This window comes from Ictalurus punctatus, chromosome 23 (genome assembly GCF_001660625.3).
Source record: "Ictalurus punctatus breed USDA103 chromosome 23, Coco_2.0, whole genome shotgun sequence".
Classification (NCBI taxonomy): Eukaryota; Metazoa; Chordata; class Actinopteri; order Siluriformes; family Ictaluridae; genus Ictalurus; species Ictalurus punctatus.
Window position 1 is genome coordinate 8,254,621 of NC_030438.2, and position 20,380 is coordinate 8,275,000.

The 20,380-nt window shown below is 41.3% G+C and overlaps 1 long non-coding RNA gene across 1 annotated transcript in view; it reads right to left on the reverse strand.

Annotated features, from left to right (window-relative positions):
* The window catches only part of LOC108256608 (uncharacterized), a 36,883-nt gene that overhangs the window by 1,910 nt on the left and 14,593 nt on the right, over positions 1-20,380 (reverse strand). Inside the window, exon 2 of the long non-coding RNA XR_001810331.3 lies at positions 14,019-14,355. This is a non-coding gene — a long non-coding RNA (uncharacterized LOC108256608). The remainder of the gene's footprint in view (positions 1-14,018; positions 14,356-20,380) is intronic.

Consider the following 20,380-nt stretch of genomic DNA (forward strand, 5'->3'; position numbering starts at 1 on the left):
ACACTTCGTTAAAGGCTGCGATTTAAAAATGACATTAAAAAAAAAAAACATTAAGAAAAGGCGAGGATGGACGATTCTTTTTCGTGGAGCATACGTTGCCTACAAAATGTACTATCGAGGTCATTATTGAGCATCGAGTTCAAGAAAACATGTTAAAAACAGTTATGCTACATAAATCAATAATACTTTTGTTTATATTGTTCCTTATTTGAATTAAGTTTAAAGCGTGTGTGTCACTTTTAGAGATTTAGGAATTCGTTAGAGTGTTAATGTGATCGACTCGCAGGAGAACATTTCTGCATGCTAAAGCAAAAGAAAGCATTTAAGAAGAATTCAAGTTGTGGTGTCGATTTAATAAAAATGATACACCGTGTCTGAAATGACACCGCCCTGATGTTACACACTGCAGCTTTAAGAACGCCGTAGTTATCACCTTGCTGTACTTATACAACACTGGCTGAATTCTGGATTGGGCCTGGTGTTGATTAAATTTTGTAGAACAGCGGCTCTGACAGTAGTGCTTCTTTGTGGAGGAAAAAAAAGAGGCTGATGAGGGAACGAGCGTTTATAGCTGCTATAAGACAAGTAAAAAAAGAAACAGGAACGAATTGTTTTGCGTGATCGTTGGCTTAATGGTGTGGTACAAGAGGAATAAAACACTTCATACATGCCATTATTAGGACGCTACTTCGAGGTGGTAACAGTAACGTTGATTATTTTCCCTACGTAAAGATTTTTCCCTGTATTCCTTACATGAAGTATCTTGAAGAAGAAAAGAAACACACTTTGGATCTGAAGGTACAGCATTAGAAGAGCAGAGGAGGCGCTGCTGTCATCACATCTCACCAAAGCCTTTGTGCTTAACCCAGCTGCCCACGTTTACGAGCGTGATTATATATTATCTCGTTGTTTGTGTGCTAATGGCTTGTTTTACCACACGCCACGCTGGAGCATGATTTCTCCCGTAATGAGCTGTTTTGTGGCTGTGAAAAAGACAATCGGCAGCGTCAGAGCCTCCGAGGAAAAAATAAATAAAAAAGGAGGAGGAGAAGAAGAAAAAGAAAAGCCCTTTTTTCCATCACACATGGAACAAATGTTATACGTTACAGTTGTTTTCTTCTTTTTTTCCCCTCTCATGTCCGCATTTGCGTGTGAATATGTATATGTATCGTATCAAAAAAAATGATTCCTTGGATTCCAACGATTCAGTCCTGCATCCGATATACTTTTACGCTATAATCAGAGAGGGACGGGGGGGGGAGAAGAAAAAAAAAAGAATGCACGCACCTTCTTTTATTTCTTAAAGATTATTTGTGACCTGTAGCAAAAACAGGAAATGAGCTTTAGCAATTGTCGAGCTCGTAATGGCGCTCCGGCAGCCCCTGAGTCCAAAGGACAAGGGAACAATTTAATATGTCTGGCATAAGCAATAAATGCCACTTTGATTAATTGCACAGAACATCATCATAAAGTGCGGCGGCCGAGCCTCGGAGGTGCATTAGGGTGGCCTGACTTTGCGAGGATGTTCACCTTTCTCATCATTAAGATCATTAATGTATGGGGGTGGGGGGGTGAGGGTTAAATAAGGCCTGTGCATGCGCCTCGGTGTCCTCCCTCTCTCACTCACTCACTCATTCACACTGTTAAAGCCTGGCAATAAGAGAGACCTGCATGAGTACAATTTATGGCTCGGTTACTAAATTGTCCTTGTTAATGCTCTTACGGTCGTCCCCCCCATTACTCCCCCCCCGAACCCCGGGATACAGTAGCAGCGGCTGTGAAGTAAGAAACACAAAGTGTTTTATTCCTCTTATACCAGCGTAATTTACCAACAATTACAATTTTTTTGTTATAATTTTAAAAACCCACACTTTTTGTCTCTTAGGGTTTGTTATTTCTTATCACTTACATTATAGCAGCTATAAACATTCGATCCCCCTTGACCAGCGTCATTTTTCTATTAACCTTAATGAGATTTTTAAAATTTATTTATTTATTTTTATAAACGCAGCTCGTCATGTTACCAAAAAGTAACCCCACAAAAGTACAAAATCCGCCATCCTGAACATATCAGAAAACTGAAATCTTCACCTTTGACATTGGGAGACTCTTTCCGTAAACGTTAACTGTACATCTCCGTCTAGATCAGCAAAACAAAGTGACGTTACACAAGTCTATAATAAAACATGACGTTTGTGTGTGACGTCAAAACACGCATCACCACCTGAAATCTGGCCGCTCTTTTATTTTAGACTTTTACAACAACAAAACAAACAATAAAATGATAAGTATTAATTCCCTATTAATTCCCTGTGAACGAGCTGTTGCTATAGAAACGATAACATAGCCTATTAGAATGAGTGCATTAATATAAACCTGTGATTTGTCAGAGAAGATTCGTTAACGCCTTCTGACCAATCAGAATCCGGAAATTCAACAGAACGCCAGTGTAGGATCTGACGATCCCAAGAAAACGCGCCCCAAAACCTGCTTTTCTGGGTAGCGTTTCGTATTTTTCCCCCTTTTTGATAAATGGTTGATTCGCGGGAATTTATCACACCACTTTTTTTTTTCAATTAAATAATTCCAGGCAATGCTATTTCCATTCTTATTTCCTCCTCTTCCTCTTATCTCTCTGCCGAGCGGCGAATGATTTTCATAACCCGAAAGTGATTTCCTCCCCTTTCCCTGCTTTGCAATTTCATCTCCTTTTGTTTCTGCCCCCCCCCGCACAACCCATAAAACCTTCCTGCGCACCCATCCATCATATCGGTTAGTGTTGTCCCAGTGCCCTGTGGACATAATCATCATTTGTATTCTTTAATATGCAGTTTTCTGCATATTGTGTTTATCATAAAGATGTCAGCACACCTAGCACGACTCGATGATGGTGTTTGGGTTGTGTGTGTGTGTGTGTGTGTGTGTGTGTGTGTGAGTGAGTGTCTGCAGGCCCCTCTGGGCCAGGCTGTCAGCTCTCTCTGATGGATATGGGATAAAAGGGAGTGTGTTGAGCTCTAGGGGATCAGGTCCGAGCCCAGGCTGTGGAGCAGGAGACGGGGCATCACTATGCCCGCTTAGGAAATGTGTCAGTTATTGTCTCCACTGCCTCGGGGCACTGCTGAGGCCCAACAGCCAGAGAGACGAGCTTCAACCCTCCTCTCTAGATCTCTCTCTCTCATTCATCTCTCCTCTCCTTTCCTTTCCTCCTCCCCATCACCGCCTAAAAACTTCACCGAACTAATTGCTAAACGAGGAGCGTCTGTTACGGAGAGAGAGGTTTTGACAGGTCTCTGCGAAAATGCTGCTCGTTTTCTTTCGTTTCAGAAACGTTTAGGAATACGGGGTTACGTTTTCTTTTTGGATTTTGCGGTTGAACTTCTTAGGAAAACTGCATCATGTTCGTCTGGTGTGAACGTGGAAGAGACGCAGAGTCTAGTCGTAAACATGCTAGATTTTGTACTGAAGGAGGCAGAAGGTTTCCTGTAGAAAATGTAGATGACGCTGGAATTCAAGGAAGTCTGAATGGAAGATAAATAAATAAATAAATAAATAACATTTCGTAAAATTTTTTAGCTCGCTCCGTCCGGCCTCCTGTGTGGAATAAAAACGCGTAGCTTTCAATTTCTATTTGAAAAGACGTCAAGGCGTCAGGTTAGTCTCCGCAGACGCAATTCGGAAGAAAATTACGGACACGACATGACCACATGATGATCCTGCCCCTTAGGCCCCGCCTCCAAAATATAAACTCATAAACTGGTAAAGTTGTAAATGTCCTGATTACTCCATAAAACTAATAATTAAAGTTATATAGTTAATAATTAATAATTAAAACACAAAATGATATACCCTAAGAAGGTCTGTTATCTTCGTTTCAAAGCTTATATTATCGCTGCGAATCTGAAAATATCGTAATTGTGATATTCGAAGACATGACGACGGATGTTTTATCGTACGTTATCGAATATTTGTTGCATTTAAATACAATTCTTGAAACTTTATTTTAACGATACTTTTCATTAATATCTACCAAAAAAAGTAGCATTTTACAATTTTACAAAAAAAAAAGCAGAAAACTCGATCCGTTCAACTGCTTCTCCAGTTTTTAAATTGTTATGAAGATATGAAAACGTTATTAAAAGCCACTGCGAGACCCGCAATCTCTCATTAATGTGTGCTGCAATTTAATTCCATCACAATATCGATATTATTTTGTCAAAGCAGCCAACCCTATTTATAAATATACGATTTGTACTGACGAGCGCTCACACACACACACACACACACACACACACACACACACACACACACACAGAAAGTCAGTCATGTTAATATGGAAATAAATAAAACGCATAGAAAGATATGAAGAATAAAATGTGACCAGAGATGATTATCAAATCTTTGATTGCATATTAATGGTGGGGGGGAGATAGCTTAGCTCAACTTTCACCACTTGTTAGCCATTTTAGTGTGTGTGTGTGTGTGTGTGTGTGTGTGTGTGTGTGTGTGTGTGTGTGTGTGTGTGAGAGAGAGAGAGAGAGAGAGAGAGAGACAACAAACACCGCTGTATTAACATCTCAAGCAGCCACACAAGGATGAGGAGGAGGAGGAGGAGGACGAGGAGGACTAGGAGGAGAACGAGGAGGTGTCGCACAAGGCCCAGGTCTTCTCCTTTCATCTGCCTCCATAATGAAGCTCCTCGAGCATGTGCTGCAATTAACCCGCACCACGAGAATCATTAAATCAGTAAACTCCATGGCGTTGCATGTCAGCACCGCCGTTCCCCGGACACGCCCTCATCCATACGGACAGCAGGGACGGCGTGCTCCGTCTGTCACTATGTCACATTATCGTTGAAAACGTTTTGCCGAATTTGCTTCGTCCGGGCCTCCTTTATTAAACAGCGAGCACACGTGATGTCCGTCTCGCGAGCATCTTCGTCAGGGTGGAGCAAAATACGATAATTAGCGGTTCCTACCTTCTGCGTTCTTCTCCAAAAATATGTTGTCAAAGCTCTGCCCTAGTTTTCTATTGGCTCACACTTCCAAAGTTCATAAATTTACCCGGTTAGAAAGCACGTCAATTTTGGAACATTGAAATGTTCAGACAACCCGAATAGCTAGCCGGCTAGCTAACTGCTAGCAAACTAGCCTCGAAATTCATACCGTTTTTCCGTAACATCCCCCCTAGCTTAGCATGCAGGTCACGCGGCTAAAAATTTGCAGGCATCATATCCTCATCGAATTATTTGCATACTGGATGAGATTGGCTCGGTGTGTTTCACAACAGAAATGCTCATATGTAGCCCCCCCCACAGTATAACCCCAGTACACAGTGACAATTTATCACGATAGCGATAATTATATTCATATTGCTCATCTCGAATTATAAACACGCCTCGGACCACGCCCAGCCTGGGGCACCCAATGACGTCACGTAGCAAAAATATTGCCACCTTTTCCACATTTCAATTAACTGGCGTTCTCAAAGCATGGTTTATTTTGTGTTCACTTTGGCTGCTGCTTTTCTCCGAATGGACGTGTGTGTAGCATGTGAAAGGCCTGACGTGCGTGCGTGCGTGTGTGTGTGGGCCATGACAGCGTGTGTGGGCCTCAGTGTATGTTCATGACATTTCGTGTGTGTGTGTGTGTGTGTGTGTGTGTGTGTGTGTGAGTGTGTAATAAAAGGCACTGCTGAGCTCTATAGATGCTGCCCTTTCCACACATATCAAGCCTCGAGCTCCGACACTCCATCACCCTCCACTGACAGCCTCCAAATTGGAATCACAGGCCCAATGTAGGAAGATATATCATTAACACACTCTCCCTCTCTCGACCGCTTTCTCTCTCTCTCACTTTTTTCCCACAGATCCTGTACACACACATTTTATACATTTGGACAAATGTATACTGCAAGCACTCGAAAAGTCAGCTGGATTAGTGGCTTGATTTCAGACTCGTGCATTAAGCACATGTTTCTAATACACATATATTAAAGAATTTGTCACAGAGAACATCGTTTAAGTTGTTCAAAAAGTAAAATAAATAAATAAATAAAAATAGGTGAAAGCCTTAGGTAAACGACAGCTCATCACGGTTCTCTAATCACCATCTCCGACCCGTCTCCCCATCTCCCGCACGCAGTATTTATCATTTTTAATGAAAACCCTGAATTTCACTCCGCGTTTAAAACCTCCAGCTTTTCTTTTCTTTTTAAGTGATAAGTGATGAGTCGGTGCACTGAGCTCAGTTAGAAAGAAGCATCGCATTTCTTTCAAGATTTAAGATTTTTCTTTCCCCTCTCTACGTGTGTCTCTCCTCTTGACATGTGTCACACGTTGGAATTCTGCTCTCGTGGGATAAGTGCCAGATTACACGCTGTCGTATTTTTATCCTCTGTACATTATCTGAAAAAAAAAGCTTACAACATCAAAGAGAAGGAAGATCACACACACACACACACGCATGCAAAAAAAGAAACTGTAATGTAGTGCCTTTCATCATCATCATCATCATCATCACTTCATTCTAGCTAATAATTATATAACTATAATCAAGTGTATAGAGTTTGATTTGAATTAATAAGTTCATTTAAACCTCTGCTAAAGACTTTTCATTTCTCTTTCCACACTTTTCGATTTTACTTTTGTAGATAGTTGGTCTCAGTGTGGAAAATTTATTTAAAGACCCCCTGAACTTCACCCCCCCCCCCCCCCCCCTTCTACGTTGGTATTACAGACCAATTCGGTTTCCATTTAATCCAGAAAATCTCTCAGTATGGTATTGAATTAAAATGATTTAGGGGCGGGGCTACGTCCGAGCATGGGTTGTCATGTCAGTAAACATGTTGAACCGGTCGTATTCAAAACAATTAGATGAGGACGTGATACCTAGAAATGTTTAGCCAATGATGAACAAAATGGTGGTTGTTATGGCAAACATTACAAAAATAAATAAAATAAAAATCGAGCAGCTAACTCGCTGGCTAGTTTCCAAAACTCACGTTCATACAACATACAACAAATTCTCGTGTAAAACTAATCCAGTCCAAATAGGGCTGGAGTTTTGTTTTTTTTTAATGGTTGAATCTAGAACCCTAAAGGTTTTATTAGTTTGCCTCTTTGGGGAAAGCACAAGCATTTTCAGACAGGATTCCTTTAGGACCCCCAGGAAGCGGAGTAGTGTGGAGAGGCATGTGGCGCGACGGTATTCCTCCAGATTTTGGGAAAACGCCGAGTTCTTGTTTGGGAACGTTTTCCACCACACTCGCCTGGTTATAAAAAGGAAAAAAAAACAACTCAGAAAGCCAAAGACAGAAAACTGCATGGTTATTGTGGAAACGTGTGATTAAGCAGCACGGCTCTGACACGGTGGCGTGTAGAGAAAAACCGAACCGTCCTCTGTGTGTTCGAGTCTCACGGGCTTTTTTGATCGCTCTGAGTTTGTGGCTCGCGTCTGACTGACTGAGGTCATGTTGTGGTTTAATCCTGGATTCTGCTCGGCCTGAAAAGTGGCACATGCATGCGGTGATGATATAAAAACAATTTCGCATGTCTCCGGCTCTCATGTCGCTTCCGAAAGATGCCAGACGGTAGCCAGACATAGCTAACTGGTTAACGTTAGAGATTGGATTTCAATGACTTTCTCTCGCTAGATCACAAGCTCACTCTGAGGAACGAAAACGAACATTACACTTAAGTGGAAATTTAGGGTATTCTCTCAAAATCATAATTTGGTAAGCAAAAGGACTGTCTTGAAATACGTTTGAAGCCCGAAGGGTTCTTCAGTTGGATCTCTGGAACCCTTAAACAGTCTTTCTCTGTCAGAAAGGTTTCCAAGGTTTCCTTTGTGGAACCTAAAAGCCTTTCATTATCCAATGAACCCTTTAAAGAACCCGTACGGAACCTTTAATAAAATACGGGTGTACCAGCTACCAAGATAGCTAAATTAGGTATTTTAAGTTAGGGGAAAAAATAAAGGGTCCTTCACGGGTTCTTTGGATACTTAAGGGTTTCTCCTCTCTTCTCTCAAGTGTTCTAAATATTTCTAAAACTGTACTGAGTCAGATTAGTACTTAAATGTACTAATTTTAGTAAAAAATGATTCAAATTCATAATTTCTGGAGTTAAAAAAAAAACAAAAAAACCACAAAGCCTGAATGAAAATGTGAGAAATAAAGATTTTTATATATTTTTCTTTTTAAATAGAAATGTAATTATGTAAACCTATAAAATGATATTTAAGTCGATTAACAAAATACAGTTAAATTCCTTCCACCTCCATCTGGTAGCTGGCTTTGTTTCGAGTCGAAGTGCGAGTATAGTTATTATTTAAACCCCTAAAATAATTCCTGCTTGATTAATTGGACTCATTTGAATTTAAACACTTATTTATTCTGATTCAAAGATTTATACAGGCTTCTATTGTAAAATCAGCCGAGACAAATCTCTCCGTTTCTTCATTTGTGTAAGTAAACTATTCTGGTTTTGAAAAAAATTAAATAAATAAAAAATATAATCGTGATCATTTCTTGGTCATTTCTTTCTCCAAAACTGGAGCAGATTCTCAATTCTGCGGTCGTGAAAATGACCTGATGAACAAAAGGTGAGCCGTGGATCATACTTGGCTGTTAGTGCCTCACTAGGACTTCCTCTGAAAAGGAGGCTGTGTGTGTGTGTGTGTGTGTGTGTGTGTGTGTGTGTGTGTGTGTGTGTGTGTGTGTGTGTGTGTGTGTGTTCGAGCAGAACCAGGCTAATGCTATTCCTGCCCTGCTGGAATAACGGAGAATCGATACAGTCTTGCTTACAGGCCCGGCCTCTGACCCGACCCAGAGTGTGTGTACAAGGCTTTAAAAACAGTGTGTGTCCGAGTCACTCGGCGCTGAAGCCCGTCCGAGAAGCCGCTTATTATTTAATGTGCTCGCTCAAAGCGTTCTGAAATGTAAAAGAATTTGGCCTTTCAGTGTGAGACTCCCGTACACGATCAGATTCCTAAAACGTCGTGTTACGCATCTAACCCGCCACTGTCTGAGGGGATGAGACGGCTTTCACTGACCAGCTAAAATTCCTCTCCTGCGTTTCACTTCCTGTGGGAGGGTCATCTAGGGCCACGGAGTTTCCTCTTTCAGTTTGTAGAGTTCGGCTCTGAGAGTGTGATAAGAGTTCAGATAACAGAGAGGTGGACTTTTGCAGCAAGAATTAAATGAAACAGAACTTAGAGAGAGGAAAAAAACGGCTCGTGCGACGCACAAACTGTAACCATAAAAATGTGAAGGCTTTTTCTTGGAGGGGGGTCTGATACGCACACGATTCTGGTATGACATCCTAGAACCTGTGTGCTAAGCTCTTTGGCTAGCCAAGGTTGTGCTTTTCCAGGGCTCCTCCCCTTTATTTAAAAAATAAGTGACGCAAAAGCGAAAATGAGTCAGATACTGAAATTGAGAGAAATGCGAACGTTTAATAGCAGTTAGTATAATATAGTATAGAGCTAGCTATTTGGGAGGGCAGGATGAATGAGGAATTTATTTGTATATTCACGCATATTCATAGACCCTGCATTCTTAAGTAGGCTTAACATACGTAGATGGTTCTAGATTAATTTCATTAGCAGTTTGGGTAATTAATATTGGTTTAAAAATGGCACGTTCAGGGGAACGAGCTCAGGAAAGATAAGAACATCAGATAACATGGCTGATTTATTTAACGAGTGTACTAAGAGAACAAACGACTCGCAAGACCACAGCAATCTTACAGCCAATCAGCAACATCGTCCTGTTTTGGACTGTTTGAGTGTCGTTTCCGTTCTTTTCTCATTTACAGTCACCTTTATTGCTTTTGAGGATCTCGGACGTGTCTGTACACACTGACACCTTGTGAACGTGAACGTGTTCTGAGCCACGCCGTACTGTAAACTTAAGAAGGGACGCTGGGATGGCCAATAGCCTCGCTCTCATCCAGCTGTGACGTTCAGATTGCAGTGTTCCAGCTGTGCAGCCACATCAAAATTCGGCCTTTGTAGTCGGCGAGCAGGAAGAGCGAGAAGCCTCAGAGAGAGGACCAAGACGGACGGGTTCAAAGCGAGGCGAGAGGATGAGAGGGACTTTGGAAATTCTGCACGGGTCCTCGCGTAAGCAAGCTCGACTTAGTGCTTCTCGAAATGCCTCTGAACAGCACGGGGAGCGTGTGGGTAACTGGATTACGCGAGCCGGGCAGCGCTTGACCTTTTAGAGTCGATCAATGTAAAGATATCGGTTGTGTTTTCCATGATGAGAGCTGAAGCTTTGCTCGTTTCACTCTAAATCTATATCGATCTATTCATCGAGTATCTTCGGCGTGGTGCGGTGCGGCCGGTTTTCTCCGCTAAAAAACGCCGGAGTTTAAACACGACCCGAGTCGAGTTGTAATTAAAGGTTCCCTCACCGTTTCTTAACAGTGACTGTTATTGGTTTAAAGCAGGAAGCTGTATACGAGTGCTTACAGCTGACCCCAGGTCCTCCGGGAGTCGCCTCAGTCGATGCTCAGCTTTACACACAGCTCCGAGAGACTAACACTCACCCGCCCGAAACACTTAACCTCCCTTTACACCATCATCCCGCTCAATAACAAATCCATTTACTTTCAGCTCTTGCATAGCGGGCTAATGAGCGAATTAGCTTGCGTGGATAGATTTGTGTTATTTATACTTATTTGCACATGGCAGGAAAATAACAAAAGAGTCAAATGCTGTCAGGAAGTGCAGCCACTTCCAGTAAATTTGATTTATCAATAATATCACAACTTTAAATCAAAATTATTACCGCTAATAAAAACTAAAATTGAAAGAAGAAAAAAAAAGTATACTAAACTAAATTAACCAAAATGGGAAGAAAAAAAAACCTAACTAGAGACTAAATGAATTTCGGGCACTGAAGGCTCTTTCGCAGCTGGAAGAAGAAGAATCTGAACAAGATGAAGAATGCGTTGCATCTCCTCTCTGTAGGGTTGCTTCAGCAGCAGTGTCTGTTCCAGGTCCAGGTCCAGGTCCTCGCAGCTAGGAGACGGTGTGTGAAGCGGACTGAAACGACATCTTTGCATCTAACTCGAAACACAGTTGAGTAAAATCTGACAATTTACTAGCCATTAGCTGATTAAAGACATTTTTTAAGTCGCCTAGCGAGTGATTTACTCGCATTGTAGAGGGCGGTCATTTCTGTTTTTAACGCACATTAAAAACAAAAAGGGCGTCCGTTTCGTCCGCCATCCGCAGATCCCGAGCTCGCGTCGTTCGAACCGATGCGTTTAAATTACGTTGTTTTTTTTTTTTTAAATGAAGAAGTGGATACGGTGAGTGAGAGAGGGTTTTGGAAGCCTTTTGGGGGCACTGGAGAGGTTATTAAACACTGTGTGCAAAATAATTAATGCTGCAGTGGAGATGAGGCGCGACCTCGGCCATTCCTCCTTGCCTTTGGGTACTGTTGTCATGTGCTGTTTGGCTCGACACGGCCACAAACATGTCTGTGTTACCAAGAAGGATTAAAACCGGAGAGGCGCGTTAATTAAACCCAACAACTCCGCTGCCTTTTTAATGGGAAGTACGAATTAAACTTAATTACTCCGGCTAATTACAGACACACACGAGTTTGACTCTTCTTCCTACTGCAAATCATCAAAAAGCACTCTGGAAAATGGAAAAAAGATGAATTTAATAAGGAATCCGCTGTCTCGTGTTAGCGTTTTAGTGGCGTTTAGCGAAGAGGCGGCAGGGTTTGGGCCTCGATAAGGAGCGACGGTGATGACAGGCCATAATCGCATGCGTAATTGCAAATAAACAGAACACAGCGTTGATTTATGCGGCGTGGAACTGTCGGTGTAGGAAAGTCAGGTCCAGAGCGGCGCATTATCATCACTCAAAACATTTCCACGGACTGGAGGAGGCTCCAAATTATGCCGTAATTACGGGGTGTCTTTATGTATAGACAATTTTGTTTATTGCTCTTCGGCGTAATGTTGCGAGGAATCGTCTGCTTTTGCATTTCATTAACATTCCATGGATGAATGGGTTGGTTTTTTTTGCTTCCATTTGTCCGTGTGTCCGATCTGGTTTTTATTTTTGCACGAAGATAAAGGTCAGGCACTGCAGGATACTCACCTGAGTTTCATTTGTGGATTTAGATGAATTGAATATATGCAGCAGAAAAACATGAGAAAGAAAAGGAAAAAAAAAGGGATCATGCCATCATGGTCATTTCAAATATCTTTTCTTAGCACTTATTTGCTTTTCTTTTTGTTTGCGCTTGTAGCCTGGTGTGGAAATTCCTGCTTCGTCCTGCGCTGCGTCGCGTCTGCTCGGCAATGATCATCGTCTCGCAATACGCCGAGCTCGTGTCCCCGTGACATTAGGAATGGGTGGCATCTCTGGTGTCCTCTCAGAGAGACAAGACGTGGTTGAATAGTGAGTGCGCGACCCCAGAATCGGCCGGGCCTCGAGTTCCCCAGACGCTCTTTTCATCCGTATCCGGCGAGGAATGTGTATTCGGTTAAGAGGAAAAAACGAAAAAAATATTCCTTTACTCAGTGTGAAAGCATTTTGGGTGCACATGCCATTAACCCGCATGCTCAGTTAACACTTCATCTGTTGGTCAGCTCGCCGGTCGAGGCAGCATGAGAACCCATTTTAGGAGTTTTATAATGATGCTGCTAGTGATGCGGAGACAAGGTCCAGGGCTTGTTTATCCACAAGTTTGGAATAAAAGAAGAGGGAAGAAGAAGAGGAGGAGGAGGAGGAGGAGGAGAAGAGGAAGATAAAGAACAATCACACGTGATGAAAGCACACCACCAGCAGGACGCCATTAGCCCCTCGGCTGGGTTGACGAGCTGCTTGGCTTATTAAGAGAGTCATTTTATAGCAGTGATGTCCAGCCTGCAGCTCTGTGTGTGGATAATCAGCAGTGCCACCGTGGCCATGGCCGAACTGTGACTTGCTGCAGACTGCTAATGAGCCTGGCCCTGACTCCATCTCTCTGTTTCTCACTTTTACACTCGTTTTCTCATAATCTCGCCATTTTCCATTTGTAACCGTATCCAAACTCATAATACGGGCCCTCTCGGCCTCCTACGTCCGTTCGTATGGAGCTTGGAAGTATCTGAACATGAATGTCATATATTTGACATATATTGTATACACATCATATTAAATAAAATTGATGGATTTAATACGTCCAGATTTTTTTTCATGCCCCCCCCCCCCCCCCCCCCCCCCCCCCCCCCCCCATTTTGTGTGTAATTTGCTAGGAGTCAGAGCTCAGATTTTATTTATTTTTCCCACAATTAAAAATACACGCTTTTAAAGTCGTCGAAATCGGTATTTAGCCAGATCGGAGTCGTCTAGTCGTCTGCACGCTCACACCATGACAGCAAAGTAAAGACAAGAACTGTAGGGTGAATTAAAAAAAAGAAAGAAGTCCAAATATGAACTAGAATGAAGTAAAAGCATCTAAAGGTTCATGTCCTCCTCAAATCGCTAGTTTTCCACAGCGAGGTTAAGCACTCGATGCCCAGCGTAACTATTTAGTCAAAGTTCTAGCTAGTCAGGTTACCTTGATTTGGCATGTTCTTCCGGTAAAGAGCCGGTTCAACAAACACGGTGGCAAAAGATCCGTGACGCACATGCGGCATCAAACCATCACCAACGCGGACTCTTACACAATCTGCACGAACGACAGCAGGCGACGTTTTTAAACGTCACACGGCATTAGCGTGAATGGAGACGAGTCGAGTGATGAGACGTTTCATGATTCTTTACAATTTTATCGGTAATACAGTTTCTCCATCAGCCGGTCAGGTTATAAAGAGAAAGGGAGGGACGATGTATTTCAGTGGAATGTTAATAAAATCTGTCAAATGGTGATTTTCTTCTTCTTTATATCGTTATTTCTGGTTGAGATACTTGCAAAAGCGAAACAGCATTCAGCTCAGTAATTTTCAGAACTATATCAAATAGAAAAATGTCAAACTTTTACAAGGCGTATGAAAACAAACCTGCTACCTGTTTCACAAGGAAGCACGAGCTGCAGATTTCTAGAAGATGGCTTTGTTCGTTTTCAGCAGAACTGCGGTGAAGGTTGAGGCTTCGTGCCGCATTCCGTCTCTGTGCTAGCTCTAGCTCTGGGATTTTTCAGGTCTGCTCCAGGCCACTGTCTGCACCACAGATAACGCTCGTGTCTCCGCTGGCTTCGTCGGCATGGCGGCTGCTAGAAAATGCGCTCTTTGCCCTGACATGCCGATCGATAGCTTCACTGGACTGCAGCCCCCGGAGAGCTGCAGGATTCTGTGGCCACGAGCGGTCGGTTCTCATGCTGTAGGCGGTCGAGGAGCTCTGAATTCTGTTGGATATTATAAAAAGATTTTGCTACTTGTTCGAGCAAGTTCATTTCTTTTAAATGTAGTGTTGACAAGATTATTAAAAGTCACCTAACAGACATTGAAAGCCTAAACTAGCAAAAGAAATGATGCTAGCATAGGTAGATTAATGCAAATTATTTCCCACCAGATATACATCATCATGGCACTGAATCGCACATTGGATACGAATTCATTCATAAATCGTAGCAGAAAAATATTAGTGCATGTTGTGCTTAGAAGGCGTTCTTTCACTGTTTATTCGTTTCACTGTGAGCTCTGTAGGCGGAGCTAAATGTAAATCCAGTCACTTACGTGGTAATTTACAGCTGATTTGCATTTATCAACATAAATGGGAATTTTCCGTTCGGATTGGCCTACAAACACATCTACACACGGCTTTTACTACAAGACGTCGTTATTCGCTTTATTCTAAGCGTGCGGGGAGAACATTAGCTGTTCAAACACAATTATTACGCAATCGTCCTGATAACCTCTAGAATGGCCGGAACAGTACAGTACAACAAAGTAATCTTCAGCAATGTCCAGCCAAAATTCCTTCTTTCTCAAGAAAATAAATAAATAAATAAATAAATAAAACAATCCTACATTCTTATAGAGCCCCTTGGTGGCTCGGGAGTCCCTAAGCGACTGCGACTGCTCATACAGCTTTTAAGCTAGAAACGGCCTTGACTTTCTCCACGTTCGTCGTAGATCTTGTCCGGGAGTCATCTTGACTAGCAACATCAATTAGCAGTCAGTTAGGGAGCATTTGCAGAGATGAAAAGAAACTGCAATTAAAAAGAGAACATATCCTTTCATTCTGTAGCGATCTATAGGAAAAACCCATTTATCCTGCGCTGGAAGGGTCGTCGGCAGAATAGAGCCCATCTCTATTAACGGCATTGTTTTGGGTTTTTTTTAAAGATGGCCTTCTTGGCAGTGATGGAGAAAATAAACCTGGCCACTCCAGAGCTGGAGGTGCATTTACTTACAATGGCACAGCAGATGGGTCACATGAACTGTACGGAGAACAACAAAAAAACACCATACAGAGAGAGCACTTGAGTGCAAAATCACATTCTGCCGTGCGCTCTTCTCTCCTCCTGAAAATGAAACTTGGCCTTCTTAAACCAGCATGGTCAGGTATGGAACTGAACCTTTCTACCTCAGAGCCCTATTGTGATCGGTCAAAGCGCCACGGAGGCCCGGCGGCATCAAAACGCCCTCTCCGGCGTCTCCCACTTGAAATGCGCCTTCCCCGAGATTGATGCACTTGATATGCATAATGAGGAGAGCAATCCAGAGCAATCGCTTGATCTAAAGATATTTTCCACTCCGACGTCCCTTTATGGAATAAAATCATTTACGAGGACGTGAATACGGAGCGTAATGCAAGGATCAAAGCCGACGCAGAGAGCTGAAGTAACGTCGATACCTGAGCTGTGTTTTCAGATGGATTTCAAGCTTCCTGTTTAGCTTAAGAGCGTGTTCTTTTTGTCGTCGTTTGATTCATTGCTTTCCTTTGAAAGTGACAGAGACTAATAGTCCACCCCGAAGATGTGCATCATGTACAAAAAGGAGCAGAACTGATGAAAGCAGATACAAGAGATGTTCCTTTTCGTTCTGGCTGGACTTGGTTTCACTCGCTCGCCATGCTTTTTAATGAAACGTACCCGAGTGCCATTTTTACACACGTGATGCTTTATGGTTATCAAACTCTGCACCATGAAAGTAATTATAATCGGTACACACTGACAATCAATACGTTTACACGGACGACGATATCCCGATATTAACCCGATTATGATGATACTCTGATTAAGAAACTAGCATGTAAACAGCAATTTCTGATGACCTTAATCTGGCTATAGTCATACTCGAAGTAAACACAAATCGAATTAAGACGTGTGGAGTATTCCTGTTTTAGTCGCATTATAGACATGTACACGCCTTAAAGTCGTGTGGGAGTTTACGCCATATTTTGCGAGAGGACACACACACACGCACACACACACACACGGCAGCGCTCACACACGTCTTTAACAAAGCTCTCCTTTAGAGTCGCATTAGGATCTGAAAGCAAGTAGGTAATGAATTCCACACAGATTTACAGTCCTCATTGTTTGTTCTGTAGAAATAATAACGATTAAGCTGTAATAAAAGATAAGAAATTCCAAAAAACTTTTGACTAACTGTGTAGAATAATTCATTAAAAAAAAGCCTCTAATACCCATGTACTTACACATAAATTATACATGCAGCTATGAGCTACTCTACTGTAAAAGGGTTCCAAAACCCTAAAACCTGCCTAGGAGGCGGAGAACCCTTAATTATTCAACCAACCTTTGAAGAACCCAGGTACCAAGAGCTAAACGTTAAAGGGGACCTATTATGCAAAATTCACTTTTAAACGGTGTTTAAAGATAAACGTCTGTCAGCGGAGCTTGTACACAACCACTCTATAATGGTGAAAATCCATCCGTTCCTTTTTTATATTCCCAATAAAATCATAAACCGTATCAAAATGAGCCGTTTTCATATCGGAACAAGCCCCGTCCAGGGACTCTGCCCTATTAGCATAGCTCTGCCCCTGGGTGAGCCGCACACAGTCAGCCACGTTCTCTGGGGCAGCTGGAGCAGCTACGGTGATAAGAAGAACGTCTCGGCTTCGTACGTGTTTTGTTGTTGGCTTTAAGAATGAACATAAGAGTCTCGATGTTCTCCCGGCACCAGAGCCACTGAAGACGCCCTGGAGAAGTTTTATTTTTGAAGGAAAATGTGCTCCAAATAAAATACCAAATAAATCATTTTACACCAGACTGCTGTATGATCGCGGGTCAATGCAATGCAGGATTCGCTAAAAACTTGATTCTCAAGCATGGACCAGTACCGACTCGTTGTGATCCAACTTCATATCCAGAAGACACAAGGATTGCACTTTATATTTCGTAAACGTTTGCAAAAATCACCTTTTCCCGAACAAGCTCGTTAGCAGATTTCACGGCTAACGTTGTCGACGTGGTATCTGAAAGCACCAGCTATTCCTTTCTGGAAAGGGGATGGGGAGCAGCAGCTCATTTGCATTTAAAGAGACGCACACGAAAACGGCGTGGTTTATCTTCCACCCAAAAAGCGCCATTTACATCACGGTATAACCAACGATCCGTGGGGTATTTTGAGCCACAGACACCTTCTGGATACACCTGAGACTTGTATGACATCTTGTAAAAAAGGCTTAATATAGGTCTCCTTTAAACTCCTGACAGGTTCTAGTTATTATGAAGAAAATGATGAGCAGTAATGTGGAGTTAATACCACATACTTACCCAAATTAATACCTGCTGTACAGTCTAAGGGGGGAAGGTTCTTCAAGGGTTCTTCAAGGATTCATTGGAGTTCCTTACCTTCTAAAAAGCCATTCAATTGGTTTCTATATAGAAACTTTAAGGGTTCCCTCAAAGCGGCAACCAAAGAACCCTTAAGGATTTCATATGTTTATTAAGAATGTATTACGCGCCAATTTCATTTGTACGTCCAGACGTGTCAAAAGAACCAGGGATAATGTCTAATATTTGTGTTCGGCTCAGGAGGTTACACTACATCCAAAATATGCACTGCTTGATTTATGATATCAAATGTAAAAGAAGACAATTAATCCTTTTTAAAAAAAGATTTCTTTCCCTTAACGCAGTGCTACGACAGAAAAAAAAAAAAACAACAAAAAACTAATATTTGCTGACATTTTCAGGGCACATTAACTGCCCGAGTTACACAATACTATGGAAACGCATATTACCATACATCACGATTTATAAAGATATGCAAATGAGCTGCCATAATTAAAGAGAAAACCGTAATCTTCTGCGAGTTCCTAGGCAGCGCTGTCAGGAGGGAATTAGCGAAACACAAGCACTGAAGTTGAACTTTTTTTTTCCCCCTGAATTTCAAACGTGGTCTATTAATGGAACATGCATTAATTAACTGCTAAAGCTCAACTGTTTAACCCAGAATTTTATTTTTTAACAAAAAATATATGACTGGCTTGATTTGCACTGTTTGCAAACAGGTTCGAACGCAATCAGCGCCGCAGTTGTGATGATTTCTTGACTAATGTCCAAGTCTAAATCGATGACCTGTCAGTCATTAGAGCCTGATGGTGACAGGAGAATGGAAGCGTGCGAGCTCCTGAGCCGACACATCTCGGCCGTCTCTGCAAGTCACTCAAGAGCCTTCAAACCTGCTCATATTGTGCTTTCTTCAATTTACTGTCATCTGGCCCGATGCTGCTCACAGCTGAGCCCCTCTCTTAATCTCTCACTTTCTCTCTCTCTCTCACTCTCTCTCTCTGCTTCATTTTTATTGCATCTATGTATTGCATCTATGTATTATAAAATAAATGCCATACATGGTTTTAAAAGGACAAGTTTGTAGTGTTTACAGCAGTAAGTAATGTAAGTACAGTAAGTAATGCTGATCATCGAACGCTCATACAAATTCAAATGAACGAACAAAAGAGACGACATAACGGGTTTTCGCTTGAGTCATGCCGAGTTCTTACAGCGCTCTCGCATGAATTAGTACGTTTGTCGAGACCAAAACAGAGCGAATTTGAAACGTCGGTTTGTTTGTGAAAGCAAAAATGAAATGAAATCTTCCTTGTAAATCTCTTTCGTCGATTGGGTAGAAATACGTCGATGGTAACCCCAAGTGTGCAGAAAACACACAAAAAAAAATAATCCGTCAAAGAGCTGGTGCGAAATAAAATGAACAGATAATTATAGAACTAACAAGCTTTTAATTTATTTGAGCTTTTTTTGTGTGTCGTGTTGGAGCTCATCACTGTCTCATTTTATCAGATCACATCCACAAAAATAAATAAATAAATAAATAAATAAATAAATAAATAAATAAATAAAAACCTCAGCAACCCAAAACGCACTGTATGGTTGATTCACTTACTTCAGATGAGTCGATTTCGAATTGAATCACTTTCACACACTCGAGTTCGCTCGGACGCAGACTGAGACCACGTCGCTCAGACCCTCTCTGACCCGAAACCAAGGAGGACGACACATCACGGTTCCATTCGTTCAAATGCAAGAGACAATTCATATCTAATAGTATTCTTAAGTCATAAGAAAAGCAGCCCCGCCCATAACCTTTATCGTTTAACAGACATAAGTCACACGGATTTGTGAGGCAAGAAAAAGGGGTGGAGCTGTAGTAATAGTAGTAGTAATAGTAGTAGTAATAATAATAGTAGTAGTAATAGTAGTAATAATAATAGTAGCAATAGTAGTAATAGTAGCAGTATTAGTAGTAGTAGTAGTAGTAATAATAATAGTAGTAGTACTAGTAGTAATAGTAGTAGTAGTAGTAGTAGTAATAATGGTAATAGTAGTAATAGTAGTAGTAATAGCAGTAATAATAGTAGTAGCAGTAATAGTAGTAGTAGTAACAGTAGCAGTAGTAATAGTAATAATAATAGTAGTAGTAGTACTAGTAGTAATAGTAGTAGTAGTAGTAGTAATAATGGTAATAGTAGTAATAGTAGTAGTAGTAGCAGTAATAATAGTAGTAATAATAATAGTAGTAGCAGTAATAGTAGTAGTAGTAGTAACAGTAGCAGTAGTAATAGTAATAATAATAGTAGTAGTAGTAGTAATAGTAGCAGTAGTAATAGTATTAATAATAGTAGTAGTAGTAATAGTAGTAGTAGTAGTAACAGTAGCAGTAGTAATAGTAATAATAATAGTAGTAGTAGTAGTAATAGTAGCAGTAGTAATAGTAATAATAATAGTAGTAGTAGTAATAGTAGTAGTAGTAGTAACAGTAGCAGTAGTAATAGTAATAATAATAGTAGTAGTAGTAGTAATAGTAGCAGTAGTAATAGTAATAATAATAGTAGTAGTAGTAGTAATAGTAGTAGTAATAACAATAGTAGTAGTAATAGTAGTAGTAGTAGTAATAGAAGTAGTAATAATAGTAGTAGTAGTAGTAGCAGCA